Source organism: Lepidochelys kempii, chromosome 8, assembly GCF_965140285.1.
Source record: "Lepidochelys kempii isolate rLepKem1 chromosome 8, rLepKem1.hap1, whole genome shotgun sequence".
Classification (NCBI taxonomy): Eukaryota; Metazoa; Chordata; order Testudines; family Cheloniidae; genus Lepidochelys; species Lepidochelys kempii.
In genome coordinates this window covers 75,564,052-75,578,761 of record NC_136387.1, presented here as the reverse complement: position 1 = coordinate 75,578,761, position 14,710 = coordinate 75,564,052, and the positions used below count along the sequence as shown (strand labels likewise).

At 42.9% G+C, this 14,710-nt stretch overlaps 1 protein-coding gene across 1 annotated transcript in view; it reads right to left on the bottom strand.

The window, feature by feature from the left end:
- Positions 1-4,525: 4,525 nt before the first annotated feature.
- The window catches only part of HFM1 (helicase for meiosis 1), a 123,420-nt gene continuing 113,235 nt past the window's right edge, over positions 4,526-14,710 (bottom strand). The window contains exon 39 of the mRNA XM_073358226.2: positions 4,526-4,754. The gene's annotated coding sequence lies outside the window, so the exon portion shown is untranslated. The remainder of the gene's footprint in view (positions 4,755-14,710) is intronic.

Here is a 14,710-nt window from a genome sequence, read left to right as displayed (position 1 = left end):
AATCTAAACAGCCAGTTTTATCTTCTTCTCGAATGCAATGTCAATTTTATCACCATAATCCCAAATATATGTTGTCATTTCAGTAAAGCTGTTCTAGGAAGTGAGAATGTGTCTAATCCTCCACTGATATAGTTGTCTGAGACAATCATACCCCAGAGAAAAAGGGAGTCATTCACTTGGGCCTCCTATCTTCCTCTTACAGGAAGTTTTCTCACTAAACAAGCCTTCCGAATCTGGAATGTATTCCTGCAGTATGTCACAAATTGAAGTGCGTCCGTTTCATTGGCTACATTTTGCTAATAAATTTCTAATGGTATCTTTTAGGAGCAAAATAGTTTTAACATGTAGTGGTGATTTAGTAAGTGCTGCTTTTGGGTAAAATTTTCAAATGTACCTAAACAACTTAAGAATCTAAGGGTATGTCTACACTACGAAATTAGGTTGAATTTATAGAAGTTGGTTTTTTAGAAATCGTTTTTATATAGTCGATTGTGTGTGTCCCCACACAAAATGCTCTAAGTGCATTAACTCGGCGAAGTGCTTCCACAGTACCGAGGCTAGTGTCGACTTCTGGAGTGTTGCACTGCGGGTAGCTATCCCACAGTTCCCGCTGCCCATTGGAATTCTGGGTTGAGATTCCAATGCCCGATGGGGCAAAAAACATTGTTGCGCGTGGTTCTGGGTACATGTCATCAGGCCCTCCCTACCTCCCTCTGTGAAAGCAACGGCAGACAATCGTTTTGCAAATTTTTTCCTGAGTTACCTGTGCAGATGCCATACCACGGCAAGCATGGAGCCCGCTCAGCTCACTGTCATCGTATGTCTCCTGGGTGCTTGGCAGACGCAGTACTGCATTGCTACACAGCAGCACTAACCCATTGCCTTGTGGCAGCAGACGGTACAATAGGCCTGAAAACCATCCTCATCATGTCCGAGGTGCTCCTGGTCGCCTCGGTAAGGTCGGTCAGGAGCGCCTGGGCAGATACGGGTGCAGGGACTAAATTAGGAGTGAGTCGACCAGGTCATTCTCTTTAGTCCTGCAGGCAGTCCTATTGTACCATCTTCTGCTGAGCAGCCAGGAGATGTGGATGCAGTCCTTCTGCACTGTCTGCTGCCAGCCAAAGATGTAAAAGATAGATGGAGTAGATCAAAACAAGAAATAGACCAGATTTGTTTTGTATTCATTTGCTCCCCCCCTGCCTCCCTCTCTCCCTCCCTCCATGAAGTTCTGCCTGAAATACCAGAGGGAGGGATAGCTTAGTGGGTTGAGCATTGGCCTGCTAAACCCAGGGTTTTGAATTCAATCCTTGAGGGGGCCATTCTGTGTGACAATTGTTTTTGTTTCTCCTTGATGTAAAGCCACCCCCTTTGATTTTAATTCCCTGTAAGCCAACCCTGTAAGCCATGTCGTCAGTCGCCCCTCCCTCTGTCAGAGCAACAGCAGACAATTGTTCTGTGTCTTTTTTCTGTGCAGATGCCATACCACGGCAAGCATGGAGCCAGTTCAGATCACTTTGGCAATTAGGAGCACATTAAACACCACGTGCATTATCCAGCAGTATATGCAGCACCAGAACCTGGCAAAGCGAAACCAGGCGAGTAGGCGACGTCAGTGCGGTGACGAGAGTGATGAGGACATGGATACAGACTTCTCTCAAAGCACGGACCCTGGCAATGGGGGCATCATGGTGCTAATGGGGCAGGTTCATGCCATGGAATGCCGATTCTGGGCCCGGGAAACAAGCACAGACTGGTGGGACCGCATAGTGTTGCGGGTCTGGGACGATTCCCAGTGGCTGCGAAACTTTCGCATGTGTAAGGGTACTTTCATGGAACTTTGAGACTTGCTTTCCCCTGCCCTGAAGCGCATGAATACCAAGATGAGAGCAGCCCTCACAGTTGAGAAGTGAGTGGCAAGAGCCCTGTGTAAGCTTGCAACGCTAGACAGCTACCGGTCAGCTGGGAATCAATTTGGAGTGGGCAAATCTACTGTGGGGGCTGCTGTGATGCAAGTAGCCAACGTAATCAAAGATCTGCTGATATCAAGGGTAGTGACCCTGGGAAATGTGCAGGGCATAGTGGATGGCTTTGCTGCAATGGGATTCCCTAACTGTGGTGGTGTGATAGACAGAACCCATACCCCTGTCTTGGCACCGGAGCACCAAACCGGGGAGTACATAAACTGCAAAGGGTACTTTTCAATTGTACTGCAAGCTCTGGTGGATCACAAGGGACATTTCCCAACATCAACGTGGGATGGCCAGGAAAGGTACATGATGCTCACATCTTCATGAACTCTGCTCTGTTTCAAAAGCTACAGGAAGGGACTTTCTTCCCAGACCAGAAAATAACCATTGGGGATGTTGAAATGCCTGTAGTTATCCTTGGGGACCCAGCCTACCCCTTAATGCCATAGCTCATGAAGCGGTACACAGGCAGCCTGGACAGTATTCAGGAGCTGTTCAACTACAGGCTGAGGAAGTGCAGAATGGTGGTAGAATGTGCATCTGGACGTTTAAAGGTGCGCTGGCGCAGTTTACTGACTTGGTTAGACCTCAGCGAAACCAATATTCCCACTGTTATTACTGCTTGCTGTGTGCTCCACAATATCTGTGAGAGTCAGGGGGAGACGTTTATGGTGGGGTGGGAGATTGAGGCAAATCGCCTGGCCGCTGGTTACGCGTATCCAGATACCAGGGCAGTTAGAAGAGCACAGAAGGGCGCACTGCGCATCAGAGAAGCTTTGAAAACCAGCTTCATGACTGGCTAGACTACGGTGTGAAAGTTCTGTTTGTTTCTCCTTGATGAAACCCCCTGCCCCTTGGTTCACTCTACTTCCCTGTAAGCTAACCACCCTCCCCTCCTCCCTTCAATCACTGCTTGCAGAGGCAATAAAGTCATTGTTGCTTCACATTCATGCATTCTTCATTAATTCATCACACAAATAGGGGGGTAACTGCCAAGGTAGCCTGGGAGGGGTGGTGGAGGAGGGAAGGACAAGGCCACACAGCACTTTAAAAGTTTACAACTTTAAAACTTATTGAATGCCAGCCTTCTGTTTTTTGGGCAATCCTCCAGGGTGGAGTGGCTGGGTAGCCGGAGGCCCCCCCCCACCACATTCTTGGGCGTCTGGGTGAGGAGGCTATGGAACTTTGGGAGGAGGGCGGTTGGTTACACAGGGGCTGTAGCGGTGGTCTGTGCTCCTGCTGCCTTTCCTGCAGCTCAGCCATACACTGGAGCGTACTAGTTTGATCCTCCAGCAGCCTCAGCATTGAATCCTGCCTCCTCTCATCACGCTGCCGCCACCTTTCAGCTTCAGCCCTCTCTTCAGACCGCCACTTACTCTCCTCAGCCAGCCACCTCTCCTCCCAGTCATTTTGTGCTTTCCTGCACTCTGACATTGTCTGCCTCCATGCATTCGTCAGTGTGGGAGGACAGCATGAGCTCAGAGAACATTTCATCACAAGTGCGTTTTTTTTGCCTTCTAATCTTCACTAGCCTCTGGGAAGGAGAAGATCCTGTGATCCTTGAAACACATGCAGCTGGTACAGAAAAAAAAGGGACAGTGGTATTTAAAAAGACACATTTTATAGAACAATGGGTACACTCCTTCACGGTAAACCTTGCTGTTAACATTACATACACAGCACATATGCTTTCGTTCCAAGGTTGCATTTTGCCTCCCCCAACCATGTGGTTAGCCCCTCTTCCCTTCCCCCTCCCCATGGCTAACAGCGGGGAACATTTCTGTTCAGCCACAGGCAAACAGCCCAGCAGGAACGGGGACCTCTGAATTTCCCCTTAAGAAAAGCACCCTATTTCAACCAGGTGACCATGAATGATATCTCACTCTCCTGAGGATAACACAGAGAGATAAAGAACGGATGTTGTTTGAATGCCAGCAAACATACACTGCAATGCTTTGTTCTACAATGATTCCCGAGGACATGCCACTGGCCTGGTGTGGTAAAGTGTTCTACCATGGTGGATGGAATAAGGCTGCCCTCCCCAGAAACCTTTTGCAAATGCTTTGGGAGTACATCCAGGAGAGCCGCGAATGCCAGGGCAAATTAATCATTAAACATACTTGCTTTTAAACCATGTATACTATTTTAAAAGGTACACTCACCAGAGATCCCTTCTCTGCCTGACGGGTCTGGGAAGCAGCCTTGTGTGGGTTTGGGGGATACTGGCTCCAGGTCCAGGGTGAGAAACAGTTCCTGGCCGTCGGGAAAACCGGTTTCTCTGCTTGCTTGCTGTGAGCTATCTACAACTTCATCATCATCATCATCCTCATCCCCAAAACCTGATTCTGTGTTGCCTCCATCTCCATTGAAGGAGTCAAACAACATGGCTGGGGTTGTGGCGGCTGAACCCCCTAAAATGGCATGCAGCTCATCATAGAAGCGGCATGTTTGGGGCTCTGACCTGGAGCGGCCGTTTGCCTCTCTAGTTTTCTGGTAGGCTTGCCTCAGCTACTTAAGTTTCACGCGGCACTGCTTCGGGTCCCTGTTATGGCCTCTGTCCTTCATGCCCTGGGAGATTTTGACAAAGTTTTGGCATTTCGAAAACTGGAACGGAGTTCTGATAGCACGGATTCCTCTCCCCATACAGTGATCAGATCCCATACCTCCCGTTCGGTCCAAGCTGGAGCTCTTTTGCGATTCTGGGACTCCATCATGGTCACCTCTGCCGATGAGCTCTGCATGGTCACCTCTGCTGATGAGCTCTGCACTCTCCTGCAGCTTGCCATGCTGGCCAAACAGAAAATTGAAATTCAAAAGTTACGCGAGCCTTTTCCTGTCCACCTGGCCAGTGCATCTGAGTTGAGAGTGCTGTCCACAGCGGTCACAATGGAGCACTCTGGGATAGCTCCTGGAGGCCAATACCGTCTAATTGTGTCCACAGTACCTCAAATTTGACCCGGCAAGGCCGATTTCAGCGCTAATCCCCTTGTCGGGGGTGGAGTAAGGAAATTGATTTTAAGAGCCCTTTAAGTAGAAAAAAGGGCTTCGTCGTGTGGACAGGTGCAGGGTTAAATCGATTTAACGCTGCTAAATTCAACCTCAACTCCTAGTGTAGACCAGGGCTAAGACTCACTGACATTCAGTGGGACTTAGTGGCCTCAGTTCCACTGAAATTCAGTAAGAATTAGGCTCTTAAATCATTTAGGCTCATCTGAAAATTTCACCCATGTCAATACTGAACCAACAACCTAGCTTGAGGCTGGATCAGCCACTGTGCTAATGCATATACAGGAATGTAGCTGATATAGGGTCAATGCTGGTGGACATACATTCAGCAAAAGTCCCAGGGTAGGAAGAAAAAACCCTCTCTAGATGTAATACACGTGACACAGGAATGCTGCTGTGAGACAAGAGAACTGTATATCCAGGCATAGTAACTTGACTACAAAAGTTAATTCCTCTGTCACGATTTCAAGTTTATTTATAAGGCAGTTTTTTTGTAATCTGAATAAGACCTGCTACCAAATGCTAACTACATTCCTTCAAGTAAATCAACAGTTTTTAAACACCAAAACAAACAATATAAACAGGGCAGCTCTTATGTCTTCAGACATCCTTGTATCAGCTTTCAGGTAGACACGTCCACCTGTCTTCCCTAAAAGGCACTCAGCCCCTTCCTAAGGCATTCAGACTAGACTTAGCTGCAACTGATTAACTCCTCTGTGGACTGGAGTTCTATGGGTTCCTCCAGTGACGCTCAGGCTTTGTCTACACTAGCACTTTTGTTGGCAAAACTTTTGTCAGTAGGCGTGTGAAAAAACCACCCCCCTGACTGATATAAGTTTCACTGACAAAAGCACCTATGTAGACAGACGCTCTACTGCCAACATAGCTATCACCCTTCATTGGGAGTGGTTTAATTATGCCGATGGGACAGGTCTCTCCTGCTGGCATAGAGTGGTTACACAGGAGACCGTACAGTGGTGTAGCTGCAGCAGTACAGCTGTACTGTTGTAAGGGCCGTAGTGTAGACATAGCCTCAGCTCAAGAAGGTATTTGTAAGCAAGAGCCAGAAATTAGTTTGGAACGCCTGCTGGGATTTAATCTTCTCTGCCAAATCCCCATTCTCTGGCTCAGTAGGGTCTTTCCCTAGGGGGCATAATTTAGGTAGGATTTGTCATGTCTGCAACAAGGGCCCAAGAAGCTCCTTTACAAGGGGTGTATACTCAGATGCAACTCTCTCTACTTGCATGAAAGTGGGGAGATGCTGACTGCATCATGTTCCCTCTTCCCCCCATCCCAGCAGGCTTCCCAAGGATGCTCTTCTGGAATTCTGTGGAGTTGGTGCTCTGCAGGGTTTTGTGGGCAGGGCTGTGGAGCAGTGGACCAGAAATTCTCTGCAGAATCTTGCTTTTCTCAGTGCCTAAAACTCTGGGTGGGAGTTGATGTTGAAGCAACATTAGGTGCTGCAAACTCCCTCCCATGGCGGCTGTTCAGCAGCTAGATAGGGACTTATTCAATGGCGGCATGGATCCTGTATAGAGTTAATGAAACAGCATGCAAAATATTCCACCTAGAATTATAGATATTATTCTGCAACTTGTTTTAATGTATTGGTGATGGGGTTGTGGAACAACTGGAATAAGATGGCTTGTATAGTCAAATATTTATAGCTTTAGTTTTGAAACAGTGGATTTTTGTTTAGGGCTGACATCTGACCAGGTCAACTGTTGGCCCTGTGTGGAGGGAATTTTTAGAGAGAACAACCATATCCTAGATATAATTATGTGCTGAGGAAATTGTTTGGGGGGTATTAAAATGAGTATCACTCTGTCCATTAGTAATTTGGCCTGTGAAACGCTGAGGTAGTTGGTAGGACTTCTTTCATCTTATCTAAAAGTAGTATTTTCCCAAAATCACAGGATTTTAGTACTGGAGAAAGAAAGTGCATGGTTTGTAGTTGGGCTCTTGGATTGCTGAATATTCAGACCATTTATAAACAGTTTAGATTGCTGACCTAAATGTTTTTAACCTATTTTAAAAAGTAATAGTTTAATAAGTTCACATTTAAAAATTCAACAATCTTATCGTGGGTAAAACTGATACAGCCTGAATCCTGTTGGAAGTGTGATCAGACAGACATCAACATGTAGTAGTTTAAAAAAAAAAAAATCAGACAATATGACTTTAATGTGTGTGACTATCAGCTTTCACTGTAGCAATGTGAATTTTTCAATATTCCTCTCTGAGCTTCAATCATGTCATTTATATGCAAATGAGACTATATTCTGCAGCTGTTTCTTCACTGAAGCCATGGGAATTATTTGCACTTAAAGCCTCATAAATAGGTTTTGCCTCAAAACAGGGTGGGGGAGAAGCAAATATATCATATCCATTTGCAGTTACAAGCTTCTTTTTATTTTGAAATTTACATTAATCCTTTCATAGGAAGTTTCACAGTTATAAAAGAAACGGTTTCATTTATCCAAATAAAGCATCCTTATTCTGTTGAACAGGATTTATTTTGCCTTCTTTCCTACACTAAGGAATATTTTTTTAAATCCTTGAGTAAGAGCAGAAAGTGTCATTTAATGTTGACAAAAAGAATTGCACTGTACAAGTCATTACATGTCAGCCACATGTAGTATGCAGAAAACCACTCTGGACTGGATCCTGTTGTCATGTCACCATATGTTTAAGCCAAGATACTGATTTTACATGATGCATGGCAACCCTACCTACCTACTACCAATACCCCTACTTACATTAACAACTGATTTGCAACTTGCTACAATTACAACAAAGTAATTTTAACCCATTAAAATGTTTAAAACAGTCTGAAAGCAAAATAATAATTAAAAACTAAATACAAGATGCGGGTATACGATTAAAATGGCACATCCTGCTACATTCAGAGATTATATTGTATGCATATACATACAAACACCTGATTGGCAGCATGTATAAGCCTCGAGGGCTACAGTCACAAAGGAATTTAGGAGTGGAGTAGGGGGAATGGATCCTAGGTCTCCCATCTCCCAGGTGAGAGCTCTAACCACCGGATACAAAGTCAGTCTCTCAATGACTCATTATTTATCCACAGTGGAACAGTGTCAACAGAAGAGACTGAAGGATACCCAATCACAATATGTCATAGCCCAAGTGGTTAAGGCATTCACCCGAGAGGTGACAGATCAAATCCCTTATCCCTCCTTCAGGCAGAGGGGGGACTTGAACCAGGGGTCTCCCAGGTGAGTATACTAACCACTGGGCTAAAAGTTATGAGGGAGATCCCCTCCCTCAACCCAACCCAACCGTTCTGAGCAAGTTTGCATACCATGCCTGATTCAGTAGGCGAGCTCTGATGAGCCTACTTACCAGATTGGGTACTGCAGGTGAGTTAGACAGAGCATCTGTCTTCCCTCCAGTCTGTGGATCACTCTGAGGCTTAGACAGGAGATAGATGCCCAGCTGCCTAGGAAAAGGCAGCAGTGCACATACCCAGAAGCAGGAACTTAGGCACCTATGGAACTTTTACTGCAAAACTTAGGCACAGAGCAAGTTTAGGCACCCACAGTGTTTGGGGGCAATTGAGCAGGGGTTTTGTGAATCCCAAGGAGGCCCATGCACCAGAAATGCCTAAATACTTTTGTGAATTTAGCCCTCAGTACATTCTCGCACTAACGATTTTGAGAATCATGCTTTTCGAAGTGCATACTGTAGATTTCTTTTCTGTTTTCTTCGTATTCAGGTGCAGCTCTTTTCAATCTCAGTTTTTATTTGGAAACCAATATATATGACAGGACAAGGAGGCACATATGGAAGTTCAAGTTAAATGAAAAACAGGTATCAGCATGTACTTCTCAAATTGGTAAGATAGTAAAATTTGACTTCTTGTCATATTGAACTTTTCTTTCACTACTTCATTATGGGAAGCAGTATTGTTATAATGTGAGTTACATAGACTCTTCCACTGAATAATGACCATAGCATTCTCTTGAATTCTTGGAGAATTAGTTGTTTTATCCCTTTTATCCAAGCCTAGTCACTCATTTAATGCTACATTTCTATACTAGCAATAAATCAAAATCATAGAATCATAGACTATCAGGATTGGAAGGGACCTCAGGAGATCATCTTGTCCAACCCCTGCTCAAAGCAGGACCAATCCCCAATTTTTGCCGCAGATCCCTAAATGGCTCCCTCAGGGATTGAACTCACAACCCTGGATTTAGCAGGCCAATGCTAGAACCACTGAGCTATCCCTCCCCCAAAATCCTTGAATATACTCACTTTCAATGAAATTATAGACAAAAAATTGCATTTCAAGCTCATATTTTGTTTTTAGTAGCTTAGTAAAATTGCCCTTATTACACCGGTTGTATTTAATTAGTGTTTTTATTATCTCCCATAATATCTGTAGGAAAGTTGTATGTAGTGACATTAGTAAGGATGTAGCCATTCTATGGTTGGTTTTGTTTGTGTCAGATTTCAAAAGCAAAGCATGATGAGGCATGGCCAATACTTAGAAAGGAAGTGTTGTAGGAATTACCACTAGTGAGTTGGTATTGGTCTGATCCAAGGTGCACTCAAAGTCAGCTGAGTCTTTCCTTTGACTTCAATGGGCTACAGAGGAAGGTTAGCACACTTAAGTCACTGGACTGGGCTGCAGGAGAACTGGGTTCAGTTGCTAGCTCTGCACAGGCTCCCTCTGTGACATTGGGCAGATTGCTTAATTGGCCTTTGCCTCAGCTCTTTATCTGTATAACAGAGTTTACTTACTGCTATGGGCCTCCTTGTGGCCAGGCATGGTGCAGCACCTTGCTCAATTCTCTAGCGCTCCCTGCCAACGGTTGCTCCAGCAATTTCTCTTGCAGTGACTTAGTCCTCCAGCTGGGTCATTGTCTTAAGTCAACACCTTCCGGAGTCACAACTGTCCAAACTAAAAAGTCCTAAAAATGTCTTTAAAACAAACAAAATCCTTCCTCCATCACTGGGTCTATTCCTAGCCTGTTTTGGGGACTTACCCTGCAGCCCCCTCCACTGGGCTGGGTAACCTTTGTGATGGGCTTGTATACCCCCTTCCCTGGGGCCAATAGGGGAACCCAATTTCACCCTCTACTCTAGGTTCCAGCCCAGGCCCTGTACTGAACAGCTAGATCTGGCCTGCTCCTTTACCTGTGCTATAGTTTTCCTGGGCCACTTCCTACCCAGCCTCTTAAGTTCCCCTCTGGGTCTCTTCATCTCTTCCCGGCTTAGTCAGTGTCCCTCCAGAACTCCCTGCCTGGAAAGCTTTCCTTACTGCTCTGAGCTTGCTTCCTGCCTGGCTCTTTCCTTACCCAAGTTTTGCCATCACTTAAAAGCCTGACTCTTCCCCTCTCTACTGCAGTCCGATTCCCCCACGTGGAGCTAATACTGTAATCAGGTTTCCTTAGCAATAGGCTCTCTAGCCCACAGTGCAAGCCATACTGTTAAAATCTACAAAAGGGGGATAATATTTTCCTACTTCCCAGGGTGTGGTCAGAATAAATTAATTTATCAGATGCTCAGATATCATGGGGATGGGGCTATATCAGTATGTATATTGATGTTTAGGTTTTAATTAGTTTTTACTGAATCAGTGTCATAACAACCATGGGGTGGGAGGAAACTGCTGCTGGAGGAGGTGGTCTCCTTTGATAAGGTGTAGGACCAAGGTCCATTCATCAACACTTAACATGCCAGTGCACTTTTTGTAAGAAAAGGTATTAATCTCTATATCCTTGCTTAATTCCAATAAACAATTATATTTTACCTATCTAAAATCCACACTCAGCATCAAATGAATATAAGATTATTCTTCAGTTACTGTCCTAAACTATTATGTAGTATTGCTGTGTTCTGTTAAACAGCTATTTGCATTACACCCCAGTGGTGGCAGCAGTTCACAAGTAGGTGAGATCATTTTAAAGTGAATAGTGTGTAAAAGGCATTATGTAATTGCAAGTTGATAATACTAGTGATTTTCAAATTAAACAGATGCTTGCCAGGTTGCAGTATGAGAAAAAAAAATATATAGCATTTGTCAATACTCCTGCCGTAGTTCCAGATATAAGATAAGCAATAATTTAAGATCAAAGAACTCTATAAAAGATTTCTATTGAATTAACGTGGTGATTTCTGTGTCAGTCAGTTAAATAGGATTACATGAGGTGTATGTGAAGGCAGAATATGACCTGGAGTCTTAATTATTCACTTTAACAAAGATATAACAGGATACTTCATAGGTGCAGTACATTTAGCATGGTGCTCAGTGATCTCAAAAGAAGAGGCCATATCATGGCAAATTACATATAGGCAAAGTATGCCAGCTCATGAAAACAAAACAGAAATTTTTTTGAAAAGCAAGCTCAGACCTCTGAGCAGCTCCAATTCATCATTCAGGATGTGACCACTGTGATGTTACACTCCATATTCTTTATGAAAATATGCTTATGATATGATTATGACATAACTGAGATATACTTTATGCAAGATGGCTCATGTAAGAAATCATTGGAAAGGTTATGATTTACTGAATCTGATTATCCAATTTGTATGCCTGTATCATTTCTGTATTTGAAGTTTGGAATATTGACCATGTATCTGTATTTCAAATGTGCTACCTTGGGTGTCACCCACAACTAATCCTTCAGATACAACAATGGAAAAGCCAGATAGGGCGATGGCCCATTAGCAAAGGCAATGGACTGCAAAAGAGCTTAGTCTTCCTGTAGACGCTCCAGACAACATACGAGTAATGACTGCCACAGACCTGCAGAGACATGGGTCTGTGTCACCTGGTACTGGACCCATCCCTGGGAATGCCAGTGTTTTTCCACTGGAAGACAAAGGGTTCACACCATACACAAAAGCTATATAAGGCAGGGGAGTGACATCATCAAGCTTCTCCTCTGCCTCCCCACCCAAAGAGACACTGAAAAACATCTGGAAGCAAGAACTGAACTGAGGGGAGAAAGGTTGAACTCAGGCTGGGAGGGTATCTAGTCTGTGAGTGGAAATACGGGAAGTCTCAAACTGCAGGCCAGTGCAGCTGCCTTTCAAGACTTTCTGTAATCTACCTGTGGCAATATTTACCTGTGGCAATAATGAGAAATTACATTTTGTAACCGGTTTCTTTAATGAATCAAGCTCAGTTTGCATGTTTTGTTTTATTTGCTTAGTAATCTACTTTGTTCTGTTTGCTATCTCTTATATTCACTTAACATCTACTCTTTCTAGTTAATAAACTTGTTTTTTGTTTATTCTGAAATCCGGTTTGTACATATCATAATGGGAAAGGGGCAGAAGAGGCTATGCATACCTTTCTCCACATTGAGGGAGGGGGTGGATTTCACAATACCTTTGGGTCTGCACTCCAGGGGAGGTGGGCACCAGAGTGCTGGGTCAAGTCCCTTAAGCTGAGTCTTCCCAGAGCTGACCTCAGTGTCTGTCTTTCTGCAGCAGAGTGTGGCCCTGCCTGTGTGCGTGCTAGAGGAGGCTTAAGAGCCTGGCTCAGAAAGACAGGTTAAAGGGGGCCCATGCACGCAGAACAGGCGGGCTCAGTGGTATCTCAGCACATCAAGTGGCACCTTGAAAGGGGGCAACCCGTCACAACCAGCACTTATGCCACTGTGCGTAAGTCTTAAAAGTTCTTGAAGTAGACTTGTGTATTTACTATAAGCAGTCCAGTGTTTTTTTCATGACTACCAGCACATTTGATATGTACACTGTAAGATAAATTTTACTTAGACTTGGCTAAGTTTTGCTGATACTGCAACAAACCCATTCCTTCTACCTTTATTTGCTTTAAAAGGGAATTATTACACGCTAGCGTGAACGAAATACTGCTGAGAAGACCTACTAATCCTATGTTTGATCTGATCAGGTATTGAAACTATTTATAAATCAGAAAGCTGAACAATCAGAAAATGGATGTCAGCATATTAAAAAAACAACAACCTTTCCTTCTCCTGAGACTTCAGAACATTTCAGCATGTATTAACATTTCCTAACTCTTTTTTTGAAAGGAAATTATACTTTAAAGAGTCACAGAACCAAAATGAATAATGAAGTAGAACGGTGTCAAATGAAACAATCTAATGAAATACTGCAAGCTCTTCTATTTTCTACCTTAAATTCAGCATTACTAAAAGGACGCTGCAGTATAAAAAAGGTTCATATCTTTTGAGATCTGTGAAATACTGTTACCATTAACAACAATACCACAGTTTTGTTATTTTCTAAGTATTTTATAAGGTATTGATTTGTTATGAAAAGAAAGAAAGTCAGGAAGTGATTTAATAATTGAGGTGAAAAATAGTCACAATCGTCTTCAAGGTAGCAAAATGAGTTTATTACCATGTGTTCTGACTATACACCAAAACGGAAATGAAAGCCTTTTCTATCAAAATAATATGACCATGAATTACAAACAAACTGATGATATTCCCCAAAACATGGAGGATAGATTACTGATGAACAGCATATGAAATGAAAAATTCATACGGGGAGGAAAACCTATCAGGAGGTATCTGAAATTTGGCTACAGAAAATTAACCAGTTTGAAGATGTAAAAATTCCAGTAATAATTACTAACCCCCCACACTTGGGTAAGCTTTAATTTAAGGGGAAAAGAGAATAACCTCAAAGATAATATTTTCAAGATAATATTCTCAATATAAAACTAGCAAATGTAGGTTAAGTATAAAGTCTCAGGTGGTGTTCAATTTTGGGGTACATACAGGCACATCTGATTTTGCAAAGGAGCAATAATATGGGCCTTGTTCTGCACCGCACACAGCTCACCAAAAAGCTCTTCATATTGACCTATATCATCACCTTCTGTAGGAAAGGAATACCATGTTTCCTATGAGGTATAGATCTTTTTCTAATGTTTGGTAGGTTGGAAAGTACTTTGAATTGGCACTGTCAATTTAGATTTATCATGTAATATGTGTTTTTAGCTTTTTTGCCTTCCCTTACTGTTGGCTGTCTCCTAACAAGGAAGGATACCATAATTCCATAAAATGATGATTTTTAAAAAGTTCAGTTAAAATAATTTGCTATCAGAATCTGTAGTTGCATGTACAATCAAAACTAAAAATACTTATTACACAATAAACCTAAAATTGACAATACTAATTTAAAGCACTTTCTAACCCACAAACAACTAAGATCTGAAGACAACTCAATGGAAATATCTCACTCAATGTGCAAACGTGGCCAAAATAGCCAATAGCAAGGGAAAGATAAATTATTAGAGGGGAAAAAAAATTAGAAAATGTATCCTGCTCATTTTGGTCAGGCGTTAAGCACTATCAACTCCCACTGAAGTTGTCAACTCAGAGTGCTCAACATATTATAGGATCAAATCCTCAGTCTGTCAAAATGGGGAGTTTTTTGCCTCTGTTTTTCAACTGTATAGCTTCTGTTTGCTTGTCTTGACAGTGTTTTCTAATTCATAGTCTGTTTTGATTTATTCTCCGAACACTTTCTAAACTGATTATGATGAAGGATCAGAAAATCAAAAATATAAAACCAAAACAATGGTATTTCCTTACTTTTGAGTGTTTAACAGTGCAACTGTAACATTTTCTTAATATAGATTTTTATGTAATATTATATATTTCCATAACTGTATTAATTTGGGAAGCCTAATATTCAAGCATTGGTGCTTTAACAGGATGTTTAAATCCAATATTAACATGTACAAATCAGACTTA